Consider the following 18,803-nt stretch of genomic DNA (forward strand, 5'->3'; position numbering starts at 1 on the left):
TTGAAATGTCAGCAACATGGCTTCTGGAACCCAGAAAATGCTAACTGAAATGTATCTTACCTTGGGTACACATACTCAGATTTACTTATAAATAACACCAAACAATTTTTAAATGCTAAGAAACATTTTACAGAAAAATCGTCACTAGACATATGGATTCCTAAGATAACCGTTTTCAACACTATATAAAAAGTAGAGAACCTAGATATTAAAATGTAAAGTTTGATCAAATTCGGTCAGTATGGCTGAATAGAAAATATATTTGTTTTTGTATGCATTACCAAAAAAAGGTTATTTCAATGATTGTGTTGTTAGTCAAATTATTTGCTCACCTCCCTGAGAGATGCATGCACCCTTTTGTCCCACTGATTTGAAATTTAAGATGGCTGTACCTTGTCTGAAAAAAAATCCTGCATGTTGTGTGTCTTGCTAAAATCAGAAGTGTGCGCAGTTCTTGCTTTGTTGATTGAAATGTAGCTAAAAGTAAAGTGCCTATTCCAAGAAGACACAAAACTGGAGTGTCACTGCACAGAAATTTCTACCACAAAACTAACTCGCCCCAGTTTAAAACTGCCTTACCAAGGATACCTACAGCGTGGAAACTGCAGCTGGTTATGCCGTACAAAGGGATACACATCATCGTAGGCCACTGAAGCTGCAGAGTAGGTTAGTGACGTTGACATCATACAAAGCTCCCTGACATATTTCCACACTTGGCAATTCTGAAACTTACGTCTCCCCAAAAATGAAAAATCTGGATATTTTAGAAAATGAGTTTCCATATTGATCTAATAATGAATCATCAAGAAAGGAAATGAAGTCAGGCAGTGGTGGCACACACCTTTAATCCCAGAACTCAGGATTCAGGGGCAGGCAGATCTCGGGAGTTCTGGACAGGCTCTAAAGCTACAGAGAAACCTTGTCTCGAAAAACCAAAAGAAAAAGAAAAAAAGAAAGGATGGAAGAAAGAAAGAAAATGAAAGAACATTTTAAATTAAATATTAAAATCTACTAGGTAGTGATGGGGCACACCTTCAATCCCAGCACTCAAGGGGCAAAGGGAGGCGGAACTCTGAGTTTGAGGCCAGCCTGATCTACAGAGAGAGTTCCAAGACAGCCAAGGTTACACAGAGAAAGAAACCTTGTCTAGAAAGAAACAAACTTGTAGTAAGTTACTTGAGACAAGGTAATATATATATATATATATATATATATATATATATATATATATATGATCATACTGCTATTTTACATAAAAACATTGACTATGAACACAACTAGTCAAAATTTATCTGTCCAGCTATAATTCATAAAGGGCATGTTTTCCCAAATCTCTCTTAACATATTTAATACATGCAATAATATTTTAAAGTAATTGTTTATCCATAAAGGTATAAATAGAAAGCACATATAGGAAATTTTTCTTTCTTTGCCTTCTTAAAATTATAGCATGAGTATAAAGCATAATACTACATTTTAAACACATGTATGATAAACACATTGCTCTATGTACATTAAATGCATGCATTTAAAATGAGATGCATACACCAAAATTATCATAGAGGCACTCCTTTCTTCCTATTAATTTCAGTATCACATGAAATAATTATTATAAAAATATACTTTCAGTATAACTGAAAGTACATTAAACACAATTTTGCCAAGCTCAACATATAATATATAATATATATATATATATTAACATCATAACAACATTAATGAAAAATCACTTAAGAGTTTTCAACTACATAGCAGTTTGGTAAAAATTACATAATTTTTATCACAGCCTCTATTCTATACTTTTGAATATAATTTTTTTGGAAAATTCCCTACATTTGCATGGTATTTTCTGGAATAAAAGAGATTAATAATTCTTTCCAGTGTTCAAAGCTCAACGTGTTGAAAAGTCATATTCACTATATAACTACTGAAAACTTCAAATGGTACGGTTAGAGCTGCTAAGATTATTCAACAGCTCCTCAAGGAGTGAGACCATGGAGCAGTGTGCCCAAACTTCCAAATAAAACCTGAGGATTTAATTAAGTTTTTCCTAGAAACAGAGAAGTATAATTATTTAGACTATATATCTCCAAACAGGGGTAAAATTACTTCTAAGATTAATTAAACACTGTCATTTAATCATGTTGGAATTATGAACATGTAATTGGATAATTACTCAAGAATCTGGGATGCTTAAATTTATACCCATTCCATTAAAAATGCGATGTTCTAGAGTTACAATAATGAACTGCAATTAAATGAAGTATTTCTGAAACAAAACTATCACAGAGGCTGGGCATGGTGGCTTAGACTTGTAATTCTAGCACTCAAGAGGAGGGGACAAGGATCCCCTCAATTCAAGGCCAGCAACTAGCTGTATAGCAAATTCCAGGCCAGTTTGGTCTTCAAAGTGAGACTATCTCAAAGATAGATAGATAGATAGATAGATAGATAGATAGATAGATAGATAGACAGACAGACAGAGAGATACAACAAAAATTGCTGAGTCTTAAATTAATGAGAACTAAGACAATTATATTCAGATAATAATTAGTTATTAACCCATTAACTTATAATGTAGTGGTTTCTAATTTAAAATTAGAAACACCAAAATAAGGGCTTCAAAGATGGCTCAGGGATTAAGAACACTACTATTGCAGATAACTCCGGTTTGAGTCCCAGTACCCACCCACATGGTGGCTCACAGCCAAATGTCTGTAACTCCAGTCTCAGGGCTCCAATACCCTCTCCTGACCTATGTGGGTACCAGGTACACCGACATGCATGCAGACATAAAACAAAACACCTACACATATAAACTAAGTAAATAAAATTTTAAAACATGAAAATATCTTCATAATCAACAAACTATTTAAATTAAACCATATTATTCTAGTTCATTCAAAAGAAATAATTTTATAACAAAGAGAACTATTACTACCTTCCTAGCTCTGTTTCCTGAGCTTGCATGGTCTGTGTTTAGATTTTTCATCCAAAACTATAAGTGATACTATTTGTCCTAAAATTATTTTAAGGATTAAATGAGGTATTACCTAAAAACTACTTAGTATAATTAAATCCTAGAAAATCTATCTTAGTTATTTGTATGTGATGTTAAGAACAGATGCCACATAAATAAGAATTTACATGGTTGCTGAAGCCTTGACCTCAAAGTTTTAAGTTTATAAAGAGCCTCCACTACAGCTAAAGATAAAAGAAACCACTAAGCAAAGGCAAGATAATGGAAGTTGTTAAGATTACATATTCATGATACATGAAATATTTTAGCATATCATCAATTCTGTTAGTCACCAGAAATTCTTTAAATAAAATAAAGATAAAAATCAAATTCAATCTTACAGATTATATGTGGCAATAAGGTAAAATACCATTTGCAGAAACTTGAAAACTGATATATATTTCAAACAGAAATATATAATTCCAACTAAAATATAACTTTATTAAAATACAGCTGTCACTCAGAGGTCAAATTCCAGCCACAACTAAGTCATTCAAACTGAAGAAGGGAACTGTGATGGAGGACTCTCATTGGTTAATAAATAAACTGCCTTGGCTTTTTGATAGGGCAGGATTTAGATAGGTGGAGTAGACAGAACAGAATGCTGGGAAGAAGGGAAGTGAGGCAACCACCTCAAGCAGTAGCCATGACTCTCCTCTCTGAGATGGATGCAGGCTAGAATCTTCCCAGTAAGCCACCTCTTGTGGTACTACACAGATTATTAGAAATGGGTTAATCAAGATATGAGAGAATTAGCTAATAAGAGGCTGAAACTAATGGGCCAAGCAGTGTTTAAATGAATACAATTTGTGTGTTGTTATTTTGGGGCATAAGCTAGCCAGGTGGCCGGGAGCCGGGTGGCAGGAACACAGCCTGCTCCTCCTCACTACAGAACTGAGAAGTAGAAAACACATGGAAGTCCAGCACAGACCCATTTGGAATATTTACCTTTCACACTCAAAAGTTTACAAAGTGAAAGACCTTCTAGAGATGCCCTAAGGACCACAGAACCTCTCTAGAGCTTCTAGATCCTAGGTAAAGCTGGCTACATATACCCGAAGGAACACGGAACTTCTCTATAACTTCTAGATCCTGGGGAAGGCTGGCTAGAGTTGCCCTAAGGAAAAGGAACCTTCTCTATAACTTCTAGATCCTGAAGAAGACTGGCTAGAGCTGCCCTAAGAAATATGGTACTTCTCTATAACTTCTAGATCCTGGGGAAGGCTGGCTACAGATGCCCTAAGGAACACGGAACTTCACTATAACTTCTAGATCCTGGGGAAGGCTGGCTACAGATGCCCTAAGGAATACGGAACTTCTCTATAACTTCTAGATCCTGGGGAAGGCTGGCTACAGATGCCCTAAGGAATACGGAACTTCTCTATAACTTCTAGATCCTGGGGAAGGCTGGCTACAGATGCCCTAAAAAATACGGAACTTCTCTGTAACTTCTAGATCCTGGGGAAGGCTGGCTACAGATGCCCTAAGGAATACAGAACTTCACTATAACTTCTAGATCCTGGGGAAGCCTGGCTACAGATGCCCTAAGGAACTTCTCTACAGAGAGCAAGGGCAAACATGAGAGGTCCAGGTTGGGAACAAAGAAGAAAGCAAAGCCCAAATACTCTAATGCCTCTAACTATAAGGACTTCAATAATGAAACAAAAACCCAGGAGGAGGGAGGGAAGAAGAGAAGAATGCAAGCGTAGACAAGCCAGCCAGAGAAGTCCTATACAATGATATTCAGAATACCAGGAAAGCATAATTTCAAACATTTTTAAAGGCAGTTTTGTAGGCCTATTGATTGCTTTCGCACATTTCAAGGTAAAGTGGTTATAGTTGACTCAATAATATAACAAAGCTCTCTCACAAATCAGGATTTCATAAGAACCGTCCCTATTTCTGAGTGAAAATCTGAAGACAAGGCTCAAATGTAACTGGAATACACTGTATGTAGCTGTGTGTGTGTGTGTGTGTGTGTGTGTGTGTGTGTGTAACATGCAACTATTTATATAAGAATTCCAGTTTTCTTCCAAAGCATAAGTCAATAAATCTTTTCTTCTGCACTATAGATTCCAAGGTCATGGCCAAAGATGTTTATTAGTATAATTACAATGTAGAAATAATACCACTAAGCCTCCAGTTCCAGGTTTTGTAAGTTAATAGAAATAAAAGATTAAGGAAAATGTCAAGTAGCTTCTAATTCTCAGACACTACAGCATTCCTAGCGGGACTCTCTCCTTCTACAGGATCTTCCAATTTTGTTTACATTTAGCCTTCAATGTTACTAAAAATACTTGCGAAATACAGTTTACATTTTTCAATTTAAAAAGTAAGATATTTCCCTTTTTCCTTCTGTTTAAAACTATACTAAATCATTCTATTATGGTATCACTTAATATGTAAACTGTATTACTATACATAAAGTATATTTTAAGTGTTTTAATTTTTAAAATATTAAGATATAGCCTAAAGCAGAGGTAGAAAACAGCAAACTGAAACAATGGGAAAGAAGTCACTTAGAATATAATGAATCCTAAATGTTAAAGGATTTCCTGTACAGGATCTCTGTTCAATTTCTAAGTACTCAGATTCTATAAAATTCTTAAACAGAGTTTGATATCTGCCCTGTACAAACTGTAAACATATACAATAGCAACAGTGGTTTAATGTGTTAATCCCTAGTAATGAGAAGAGAATCCAAACTTCAAAGAAAAAAACTGAAATTGTGGTCAAAGCCTGTGTGCACTGTGCCCATGAGAAAGAGAATGACATTGGATGAGTGTATAATTCTTGGCACCTGAGCTTTCTTTCAGTGAGATCTTTATAACCGCCAAAACGAATGGCCTGGTTCAGACAGCTGCGTGCAGTTTTTGTTTGTTGGGGGAGAGGCTCTTTTTTAGTATGCTTTTCTTTAATAGGCAGTAAACAGTAACAAGGAACTCAGGGGGAAAAAAAACCACTGTTTGCTTTTCTCATTGAAATACCATAAGATGCTACAGAGGCTGTTTGCAAACCCTTTCTTGGTCCAGTATATCTGGCGAGCTTAAGGCTAAAGTAAATCTCAACAGGTAGCTTAGATCTACTGAGTCTTTCATGTCTTGCCCCTGAGAACAACAAAGACACTTTCTTGTAAGAATTTTAGCTTAAACTCGATCTTCTACTGATGTCTTGGTAACTTATAAATGTAAAAACTGTCCAACAGCCTTCCAGCGAGCCCTCTCCCTGAGTCCTGCCACTGCTTGAGATGCACTGGGCAATAAGTGCAGTAAGGGAAGGTGTGGCAGTCCTCAGCCAAGGCAAACAGGGTCAAGTGCTACCCTTGGCGACCTCTATGGCTGTTTGAGCCTCACTCATTCAGCAGTCTGCTTCTTTCTTCCCTATTTGCTATCAGGACAACACACATCACATGAATCTCTTTTATAGAGCTTTTTTAAGCAAATGTTAGCGTCATCAGAGAAAACATACAACAGACAGACTTACAGCACCTTATACTTTAATATTTTAGACCTTACTGTAGCATGTGATTTTTCACATCCCTGTATCCAAGCCCAAATCTTCACCTCTTCTTGTCCTCCCTCTCAGCATTTTAGAACACTTCGGGATGCACGCTCACTGCAGGAATAGCTCCGCGCTCTTAGATTCCTCAAACTGCACTTGACCACAGAGCTCCTTCAGGTGATCACGAATCCTTTTCCTGGATAAGTTCTCAAAAGAAAAAAAAAGTCTCTCTACTCTTTTCACTTTCCATTCTCCCATGAAATGTAAGAAACACAGTAGGCATTGCAGAGTGTCCACTTCGGCATACACAACCCTGCTCTAATGTTCACGAGCAGAGGGAACATGGTCAAATCACTAACAGCCCTGTCTCACTTGTCTTCCTAGCCTATAAAAGAAGATTATTTGCCTGCAGGATCTGCTCACGTGAATACTGTGAGTGAATATATATTTGAGGTATCCATCAGAAAAGCAGACACTTGTAAACAGAAAAGTTCCCATTGTTTGTCAAATGAAATCTCACCTTTAGTCCCTCAATTCCCCCTGTAGAGCCAATGCTCTGAATAGCAGGGTGCAGTTCCCAGTTTCTTCTGGATGCCAATGAAGAGAAGAAAGTCCACATGTAAACTAAGGACCCATTTTTAATGAAAAACACTAATTCTCTCACCTGCTCTGTGATTTTAAAAGAAATTTTGTTTTAAAATGTAACCACCAGCAACCTATAATTTTTTATTTTACAAATTATTTTTTATTATTTTCCAAATACTTCTTCTGCATCCCACTTACATATGCAAATGTTTGTTTCTCCGAGTTCAGGAACAGCTGTTCTAATCTTCTTTTAGAGTTTCTACATATAAAATAAGACTATATAATAAACAAAAACATTTTAACAACTTTCCAATAAATTCAAACCCACTATTTATAATCTCTGGTTATAAGACATTCCTGAACAGTCTCCATCAATTCTTAGCACCTGTAAGATTTCTCTCAGTCCTGTTTTCTTCACTTCCTCTTTATCCTCAGGCCTTCTAAATATATCCTTTTTTCACACCCTCAGGACACTTAGTACTGTTTTCACATTTTATTACAATCACCAACTATGTATCTCCTCATGCAAATTTATGATTATTCCAAATTAGAATGAAAACTCAAATCATCTTTCACACAGATCTGATGCCCTCGTCGTCTGGCTTCCATGGGCACACATAGCATGGCATACATGCACACACACAAACACACAAACAACAACAACAACAACAATAATAATAATAATAATAATAATAATAAATTTTAAACTAAATAAACAAATGTCTGTAATTCAGAAACTAAAGTCCAGCTCAAGTGGAAAGTGACACTGCCTCCTTGTGCCAAACTCTATGTCAGAAGCAGAGAAATCGTCTTCAGATTGGAGTACATGCTGAAGACTTATACAGAAAGAGAAAACTTTGCATCTAGAAAAGTGTGAAGACAAAAATACAGCATAAGACAGGAGTGAATCAAGGTACAAGAAACAAAAATGAATGGAAAAGCTGTACTCAGAATGTACTCAGCCACCTATCTGTCATCCCCCAGTCACAGAGAAGCCCCCGTAAACACACAAATTTGTGGGGGTCAGGGTAGCTTTACTCCATAAGACAAACAAGAACCAAAAAAATGAAGACTTCTCCCAGGAATAAATAAGCAACTGGCTCTGAATGGTAGGACCAGGGAGGAGACTTGCACATTCGTTAGGGGTCACCTACAGCTTACAAGCAAGCGCACAGCCCATTTGCTCTAAAGCAAACCATCAATCACCAAGACTTGCACACATACAAAGGACCCTTAATTAGCTTTCCATCCCTTCATTCTTAAATGTGAAAGCCAAACAAAGTTTTCAACAAATTTGATGAAAGCCTTTGTTCCGGTTACTAGAACTGCATAACAAATTACTCCAAAATGTAACGGTGCCAAACTAGTGTTTGCTGGGGCCATGTACATTCTATCCACCAGAACACCGCCCAGCACACAGAGACGCGATGCTCTGTTCCCTGTGCAGCTTGGCTGAAGGCCAGAAACGTACAGTCATCCGGAAGACTCCTTCACACATCTGGCATGTTGTTGGCAATTTGTTGCATTAGACCTTAACTACGCTATTAGCTGAACACATGCATTGTGCATAGTGACTCAAGAATTCTCAGAGAATTATAGCTATATTCCAAAGAAGAAAAAAGAAAAAGATGAGAGAGAAAAGAAAGGAAGGAGAGGAATGGAAAGGGGGAAAGAGATCAAATAGTGGAATATGAATTAAGCTTTTAGATAAATTCTCAAAAGTCATGCTGTCTTATTTCATTAACACACAAAAATTCAAAGAAAGGAAATAGATCTGTGTCAATGAAAGGAAGTTATGAAGTTCTGAAAGCTCTTGTGGGACCACAAATGCTGCTGTGGTTGTTGTCTTTTCTTTTTTTTAGAATATAATCTCCATACCATCCAACATGATAGAAAAAGATCAATAGAAACAAATGAGAAAGATGACATAGATATAGCTATCTCAAAAAGGGGGAGTATCGGGGAACTACAAAGAATGCAAGTGTTTCTCTATTGTTTGTTAAACACAGAGTGGCAGACTGCAACTTAGAAGAACCAACGTTTTTTTGGTTTTGTTTGTTTTTAATTTTTCAAAACAGGGTTTCTCTGTGGCTTTGGAGCCTGTCCTGGAACTAGTAGACCAGGCTGGCTTCGAACTCAGAGATCCGCCAGCCTCTGCCTCCCAAGTGCTGGGATTATAGGTGTGTGCCACCACTGCCCAGTTGAAACCAACTTTTTAAAAATGCTATATAAAGTAACACTAGATTAAAAGATGGCAACAAATATAAAACATCTCAGTAGAAATTAAAGGAGAAATTAAGATTTTAAAAATCTTTAAAAAAAGAACGAATGTCGGGCGGTGGTGGCGCGCACCTTTTAATCCCAGCACTCGGGAGGCATAGGCTGGCTGATCTCTGAGTTCAAGGCCAGCCTGGTCTACAAGAGCTAGCTCCAGGACAGGCTCTAGAAACTACAGGGAAACCCTGTCTCGAAAAACCAAAAAAAAAAAAAAAAAAAAAAGAACTAAATATACAAACATAAAGACATAAAAGATCCACAGAAGACCATATCGCCTTTAGGGAACATTTTAATACTTACACCATGATACTGTTTATAACTTATATTTATTATATGTGAGGTAATTATCCATAGGGATAATAGTCACCTTGCCTTTACATCATCAAATAGATACTCTTTGAATTCATGGTAGGATGACTGGCCAGCCTACTGCCAGATCTCTTTACTCTTTGTGTTTTTAGTTATCAATCATATAATTAGTATTTTTGAAGGAAAAAGCTTTAGTAAGCTGAATTCTAAAACATTGGCACACTGGAAGCTGAATCATAGTAATCATAAACAAGAAAAAGTATTCTCTGAAATTCAGTTATGGGGGGAATAAACACTCAATTTAATTCATACCAAAGAATAATTTTGAGAGAGTTTTAGTGGAACAGAGAAAAAAAATCAAATTTATTCATGTATTTAATTAATATTACTTCTTTAAGAATAATAAACAGATCACTTCTCCTGAGTAAATTGGGGAGCATGGGGACCTTGGGAGAGGGTTGAAGGGGAGGGTAGAAGCAGGGAGGGGAACAGAGAAAAATGTAGAGCTCAAAAAAAATCGATAAAAAATAAAATTTGCAAAAAACCAGATCACTATCACTTAAGTCTGCGTATCCTACGAAAAAGAAAAGCTGTAGCATCAGTGAGCCTGAACTCTCAAAGCCATGCACATAACGGAGCTCTCTGAACAGTATTCTGAGCCACGCTGGAATCCTGGCAATGATTTGACCACTCAGAGGAAATAGCATCAGAAAAAAAGGCATATTAGAAGAAATTGCTTTTTATTGAATTTTTTAATTAAAATATAATTACATCATTTCCTCCCTCACTGTTGTTTCTCCAGCACCTCCCATGTCCATGACCCTTCTTCAAACCTCTCCTGTACTGGTTAGAAAAAGAAAAGAGGAAAGTAAACTGCGACTATGAGGGGCACTAAAGAGAGGACTAGCAAATTCCATGATAAAAGGGGTGAAATGGGAAAAAATGGAAGGGGAGTCCCTAACTGCAGAGGGAGAAGGAGGTCAGTACAGAAGGAAATAGGTAAGAAGAGAAAAAAAATATACCAAAGGCATTTCATAAAGCCTCAAGGGATCATGTGATTCTACCATTTTGTAAAATTTCACATAAAATGTATGTGTAGACATAAATATTTTTAATGAAATTATGCCACTTGGGCTGAAATGATCCCCACTGGACCACAGACTAACATCTTCCCCCAGTACCAGGCATGAGGAACCTCAACCCAAATTCTTTACAGTAGTCCAAGTGACTCCCAAAACAAAAAGGATTTTGTTGTTGCCCTTGCTTACCTTTCAGAGGTTGAAGGTCATCTCTTATTGCTGAAAACACCACACACTTTGGACACAGAACTCAGAACGTCCAAGCTGGATCTAAGCTGAAAGCCTCCTTCTTGCAGTGTAGCTTTCAGAGTTCCAGAGAGAACTAAGTTGTAAGAAAGGGAAGCAGCCAACAGTCCTATCAAGCTATGCTGCCAATGGATTATGACAATGACCAGCATGACAAGATATCCACAAAGGTGCAGTAGTGGTATGCATATCTTTGTTATAGTCAACAGTGATCTAATTGTACTTAAGACACACTCAACAGGAGGCAAGTCATCTCCGGTACTAGAAATATAGCCAACTACTCAGCGTGACTGAGGTCATGGATCTTAGAAGAAAATTTACTACAACCATTTTACAAGACTAACAAAACTCCTAACTGCATTCTAAAACATATCCTTATACTCAGAATAAGTGTAGTTTTCACCCCTCATCAAAGAAGGAAACTCTTTACAGCAAAGAGAAACTACTACAGAAAACCACAGCAGACCATGATGCATAGACCAGTGAATTTTGTGAAATCAGCACCAACAGATTCATCTACAACAGAACTCAACAGAACTAGGGCTCAGGGAACATCACAGAAGAGGGGGAGCAGAAAGACTAGAAATAATCGTTCTAATCAAAGTACTAAGATCAGTCCAATATAGGGAAAATTAAATGGTTCATAAAGAGTACCAAGTCACACATATACGCTTTCACAAGATTTTGGAAGGCTGGTATAAGAAATCAACCAGCTTCATGCATAAAAATTTGCTTTGTTATGTAATAAAAGGTACATCTTAATTACAGAAAAAGAAAAAAGTCTGTAATATTCCCAATTTTATCTAAACCTCAACTAAAACAGGCTCTGAATATCCAAGTGAGGCCATGAACTTGGAGTGACCAACCAAAGACTGGTTCAATTTGAGATCCATGAAACGAGAGGGAGCCCACCCCTGACACTACCTAGACAGCCAGAACCCAGAGGCTAGCCAGTTCACAGACCTAGGACAGAACCAAACATGATCAGAACCCAGAGGCTAGCCAGTTCACAGACCTAGGACAGAACCAAACATGATCAGAACCCAGAGGCTAGCCAGTTCACAGACCTAGGACAGAACCAAACATGATCAGAACCCAGAGGCTAGCCAGTTCACAGACCTAGGACAGAACCAAACATGATCAGAAAGAAAAAGTCACTGAAATGATTCCGAATGGCATTCTGCGGTACTTGTAGACCAGGGCTACTATAATCATCATCAGAGAGGCTGCGTCCAACAACTGAGGGGAGCAGATGCAGAGACCCACAGCCAAATATTAGGCAGAGCTCAGGGAAAGCCTAGGAAGAGATGGAAGAAGGAGTGCAGAAGCCAGGGGGGTCCAGGACACCACAAGAAAACATCCCACAGAATCAACTGACCTGGGCACACAAGGGCTCACAGAGACTGAACCAACAACCAGGGATCCTGCATGGGTCTGACCTAGGTCCTACGGATATATGTTATGGTTGTGTAGGTTGGTCTTCTTGTGGGACACTTAACGATGGGAACAGGGCTATCTCTGGCTCTTTATGTCTGTTTTTGGGACCCTTTTCCTCCAAGTGGGTTGTCTTGTCCAGCCTTAATATGAGAGAATGTTCCTAGTCGTAATGTAACTTGATATCCCTGGGAGGCCTACTCTTTTCTGAAGGAGAAAGGACCTGAGGGAGAGGAGAGGAAAGGGCCTGGGAGGAGAGCATGGAGGAGATACTGGGATTGGGATGTGATATATGAGAGAAGAATTTTTTAAAAATACATACCTGTTAAAAGTGACCAATAGAAAACTGTACAAAGTTGGACAAATGGGTTAGTTAAAAGCACTTTGTGCTCTTGTAACAGACCTGAGTTCAGTTCCCAGAATCTGCATGGTGGCGCACAACCATCTGTAATGAGGTCTGGTGCCCTCTTCTGGCCTTCAGGCATACACGCAGAAAGAATATTGTATACATAATAAATAAATATTCAAAAAGTATGATTTTAAAAAAAAAGTTCCTTGCCGGGCGGTGGTGGCACACGCCTTTAATCCCAGCACTCAGGAGGCAAAGGCAGGCGGATCTCTGTGAGTTCGAGACCAGCCTGGTCTACAAGAGCTAGTTCCAGGATAGGCTCCAAAGCTACAGAGAAACCCTGTCCTGGTTTTTTTTTTTTTTAAAAAAAAAAAAAAAAGATTTTCCTTATTCTATCAAGCAAATATTCCAATAACATGCAAAAATATATTATGTGATGGGGGCGCTCATTTTGGAGTTAGAATGAAACCTAATGCCAGGGAAACGCCTAGGAATCCTCGAGGATGACCCCAGCTAAGACTCCTAGCAATAGTGGAGAGGGTACCTGAACTGGCCTTCCCGTGTAATCAGATTGGTGACTGCCCTAATTGTCATCAGAGAGCCTTTATCCAGTAACTGATGGAAGCAGATGCAGAGATTCACAGCCAAGCACTGGGCTAAGTTCTGGGAGTTCTCCTGAAGAAAGGGAGGTAGGATTAGATGAGCCGGTGGGGGGGGGGGTGTCAAGGTCATGACAGGGGAACTCATAGAGACATTTGACCAGAGCTCCTGGGAGCACATAGGCTGCGGACCAACAGTTAGAGTCTGCATGGGACTAACCTAGGCCCTCTGCATGATGTGTAACAGTTGTTTAGCTTGGTCTGTTTGTAAGGCTCCTAGCAATGAGATCATAACCTGTCCCTAGCTTGTGCTTAGCTGGCTTTTGGGAACCTGTTACCCAAACTGGATTAGTCCAACCTTGATGTAGGGGGAGGAGCTTGGTCCTGCCTTCACTTATGTACCATGCTTTGTTCAAGCCCATGGGAGAAGGCCTGCCCCTTTCTGAATGGAGGCAGAGGAGGAGTGGATGGGGAGGGGCATGGCTGGGAAGTGGGAGGAGGGGGAACGGGAGGAAAGAAGGGAAGAGGAAATGGTTGGTATTAAAAGAAATTTTAAAATGTGAATTTATGTTTTTTGTTTTGTTTTGTTTTGTTTTTTGAGACAGGGTTTCTCTGTTTATCTATGGTTGTCCTGGATCTCATCTGTAGACCAGGCTGGCCTCAAATTCACAGAGATACACCTACCTCTGTGTCCCTGAGTGCTGGGATTAAAGGCATGTGCCACTACCTCCTGGAAAATTAAATAAAATTTTTAAAAAAGAATATATTATGCTTACCAAGTTTCCCTTTAAATAAGTGTATTCTTTCCAAATGTAAACTATGAAGATCTCTTGGAATCGCCAATCAGAATTATAATTTTCCAGCATAAAAACCCCTAAAGGTATGAAGAGCTGAAAGAGAATCTGTCAAGCAACATGGCCAAAGTGTTTAAGTTCTGTGTACAGCAACTTCATCATGTATACTGTCCTGTTCTCTGAAACTAATTTTTTCACTTACATAGCTATAATACTCAACTGAGTGTGTTGTGACTGCCAACTAAGATAATGTAAAGTCTTTGTATTGTGTTGATCTGAATGAACATTATGGCATTAGTTCTCTTTTCAAAAAATACCCTAAAATAGAAAACTACATAAAAATATATGAGCAAAAACATACTGTTTCCACTATTATAATAATAATGCCTAATGCTAATAAGTATGGAGTTAGATGGGTGGTCTCAGTCATGTGAAGAAAAATACTGGACCTGAAAAAAACCCTATCCAATGCTTTAGAAGAAAAACAGCAGACAAACTTAGAAACACCTGTATCTGTAACTCAGCGACTCTTCTGCTTATGGGTTCTTGTTGAGTGTACAGTCAACAATGCAGTAAATGACAGAGCTACAGATGAGCTAGTGATGCGCATAGGCAGTGACTGTTTTGTTTCAGATAGTGTCATGTAAAGCAGGCTGGAGTTCTACCTGACTCTACTCCCACTTCCCACCCCAGTGCTGGGATTAAAGTCATGACCACCTTACTAACTGTATCAAAAGGTTTTTATTTTTGAGATTACAATATAATATAATTAGATCATTTTCTCCTTACTTTTCTTCCCTCCAAATCCTTCCATATATAGGAAGATAAAAACATATGGGTTTAAAGTAAAAATGATAAAACTTTTAAATTAAGTAATGATGTTAATAATCCTTATTCTGTGAAAATGAATTATATAACAGATGTTATTTTTTTAAAAGGCTTCAAATGTATTTTAATAAGGTGATGCTGCATAACTGCTCCATTTCTCAGAAAAATTTCAAATTGAAGGTATCAGGAACAAATCAAACAGTACACCAATAAAAAATGCACAGCGTAACTACCTAAGATAGGCAAGGCTAAGAGCTACTGTCAGACCTTCAACACACAGCAACCCTGTTCCCAAGATTGTACTAGGCCTATCAAGAAAAGCTGTGAACAGCAATATCAGACAGAAAAGGGCATTCATTCTTGAGTAGTCCTTACCCAAGAAAAACATGGAGGCAAGTTAACACAAGACATTTTTTTAAAGATATACTAAAATGAAAACCTCTAAGAGAAAATGTCTTCCTTAGGACATGAAGGGATTATATACGAGATATAACAGAACTGTATGTATGTTGTAACCTCTGCGGACATTTGTCTGAATTCTCACCTGGGAGTGAGTGGAGGAACTGGGCTAGGTCATTGGAGGATGTTTAGGTTTTGTGGTATATATGTGGCAGTGTCTCTGGGGTTGAGGGGAATAAAGATGAAAAAGTAATGAAAACATGATGAATGAAGGAGGGATGCAAGGAAGAAAGCAAGGAAGGAAAGAAGGAAACAGGAATGATCAAGATTAATGGAGTTCTCTGAGTTCACTTTGCTATGATTCAAGGCCCTCAACAATCAATACATTTCAGGAATGCACCAGACAGACTTGAGAAAGCAATATACCACAGACTTTGATTTGTTAAATAACACCCCTCCCTTGCCCTCTGCCTCCAAGCATACTCCCTAGAGTATTACAGGCAGGGAAGACCTATCTATTGGGAAAAACCCCTAACACTTTTCCAGGGTAGAATTCTGGCTAGTCCAAAAAAAAAAAATACCTTTCTTTTAAGGGCTGCGGGAAACTAGACACTGCAACTTTTATTTAGTATCGGTGGCGTTTATTTGGAGCAAATTCAGCTCCAGGAGCTGGACGGTTGAAAGCAGGAGGATTTCCACCAATTGCTCCAATTCCTTCCATTGTAGTAGCTTGGCGGAAACGTTCAGTTGTTGGTGGGGTCAATCCCAACGTTCCATCTGGCATCATAGTGGCAGGTCCTGGAGAAGCTGGGGTACCAGTTGGCACAGGAGCAGGGGGCATAGCACCTCTATTGTTTATGCCCATAGCACCTCCCATAGCCATTTGGAACTTCCGTATCTCTTGTTCTCTCGCATCAGGGAAGGTTCCCTTGAATCCTTCCTGCTGTCGCCGCATCATTTCTTCTTGTTGCCGCCGCATTTCTTCCTCACGGCGCCTGCATTCCTCTTCTTGCCTGAGCTCTAGCTGCTTTCGTTTCTGAACCTCTTGGTTATGCAGCTCCTCCATTCTCCGAAGCTCTTCTTGACGCCTCATCAAATCCTGCCTCATTAGCATAACCTGGTGCTCATGGCGTGCTGCTTCCATCTCCATCTCCAGCTTCTCACGAGCCTCCTTGATGTTGCGGTCCACTTGATCCTGCTGTTGCTTCTCCATCTCAATGAGTGCCTTCCAGCGCATGGCATACTCATACTCAAAGGACCCCGGCTGTGCAAATCTGGGTGGTTGTTCTCGCTCCTTGTGAAATTGCTGGCTTTTTATAACCAGCTTCTCTGGAAGTTCCCTCATCATCATCTAACTGGTCCATAGGTTCCACGGTCACAGGCCGAGGAAATGTGGTTAGCAAGAAGGAGCCTTCACTGCATCTGTCCAGAGCTTTCTGAGCAGGTGGCTTCCCTGAGAACTCAACAATGCCTTTCCCTGAGGGCTTTCCTCAGTCATCCACAATGACCACAGCCCTCTCCACCTGGCCAAACACAGAAAAGGCTTCTTCCAGCAGTTCGTTGGACACATACTGAGGAAGGTTGCGGACTGTAAGGGATGCACTATGACAGGCAAAGCGCACACGTAGCTGCTTTCCACGGAGTGGCATATTATCCAACTCCACTTTGGCAATTTCCGCTAGGGTTCGTGTTTCCAAGCGAATAAAGCCAAAGCCTTTATCCTTATGAATGAAAACCTCGCCTGCTTTCCCATATTTCTCAAAAAGTTTCCTCATTTCCTCCTCAGTGATGTCAGGAGGAAGATTGCCCACAAAGAGACAGCTTCGTTGAGTGAACATCTCTCCTGGTTTCCTAAAGTTCTTCAGGTCAATGGTTAAACCTTCATTCTGGCTGCTGGCCTGCTGTCCATTTGCAGGTATTGGTGGGGGTGGTTGCTGCTGCTGCTGCTGGTGCTGCTGGTGCTGCTGGTGGTGATGTTGGTGGTGCTTCCTTGGAGTATGGTTCTGCTTCTCCAAGTTAAAGGTTTTATTGCTCTGCATGTTTGCACCTTGACTTCGATGTGAGCACAGCAAAGTGTCTTTCTCCCAATCCTCTCTAACCCCGACTTCCTCTGCCCACAGTTCTTTGCTCAGAGTAACGGCGACCAACAGATGTTATTTTAATTATATTCTGGGTGTGTCCATTAAAAGATTCTTAAATTATTTCATATATTTTTCTTGTTATTAGCATATTCCATTGTACACGATACTGGGTTACATAAGGATAAAGATATTTTACAGGAGTATATAAAGCACTTCAGGATGCATATTCTCTTACCCTCCTTTTTCTCTTCCCTACTATTTCTCCTTTGTTTCTATATGCAGTTTTATTTCTAATTCCGTGTGTGTGTGTGTGTGTGTGTGTGTGTGTGTATGCATGTGTGTCTATGTGTGTGTGGTATGTATGTATAAAATCTAGGAGCCACAAGTGAGAAATAATAAATAATATTTGTCTTTTCAAGACTGATTTAATTCACTTAATGATTATCTTGAGTTGCATCCATTGTCCTACAAACAACATGACTTTGTTCTTTATAACTGATACAAACATCAGTATAGATACCATGTTTTCTTAATTGTTTGGGAATTTAATATATGATTATATATTAACTATATTAACATCATTTTTATCCTTCCCTCTCCCTTCTCCAACTCTTCCCATACTCTGCCCACCACCTACTCTGAAATTTGTGTCCTCTTCTTCTATACTTATTGTTACATGTATATATGCGAATATACATGTATGTGTCTATAACACATATTAAGTCCAGTTAGTGTTGCCCATACATCATGTGTCTGGTCTTTCACCTGACTAAGTAGGATTGTCCTAAGGTAATGAGGCTACTGTGAAAGGCACTGTTTTCCTAATTGCTTTCTCAGTCCATTTATCATTTGTATATGGGAAGGCTACTGATCTAGGAGTTAATTTTGTATCATGCTACTTGGCTGAAAGTGTTTATCAGCTTTAGAAGTTTCCTTGTGGAGCTTTTAGTGTCATTTATTTGTATAATCATATCATCTGCAAATAAAGATACTTGACATCTTCCTTTCCTATTTGTATCTCTTTGATCTCCTTCAGTTGTCTTATTGTTTGCTCTAAGACTTAAAGTACTATCTTGAATAAGTATGGAAAGAATGGACAATCTTGTCTTGGTCCTGACTTTTGGAAAAATGTTTTGAATTTCTCGAGCTTCTTTCTGTTTAGGTTGATATTGGCTATGAGTTGTAAGTTGCCTTTAGTATACTGAGATATGTCTTCCTAGAACTTTTATCATGGAAGTCACGTTGGACTTTGTCAAAGGCCTTTTCTGAATAGAATGAGATGATCATGTGGTTTTTCTCTTTC

The 18,803-nt window shown here is 38.8% G+C and overlaps 1 protein-coding gene and 1 pseudogene across 1 annotated transcript in view; both read right to left on the reverse strand.

Moving 5' to 3' along the window:
• Ccdc171 (coiled-coil domain containing 171) overlaps positions 1-18,803 on the reverse strand; it is a 350,758-nt gene that overhangs the window by 158,861 nt on the left and 173,094 nt on the right.
• Positions 16,045-17,527, reverse strand: LOC119816856 (annotated as a pseudogene).

This window comes from Arvicola amphibius, chromosome 6 (genome assembly GCF_903992535.2).
Source record: "Arvicola amphibius chromosome 6, mArvAmp1.2, whole genome shotgun sequence".
NCBI lineage: Eukaryota > Metazoa > Chordata > Mammalia > Rodentia > Cricetidae > Arvicola > Arvicola amphibius.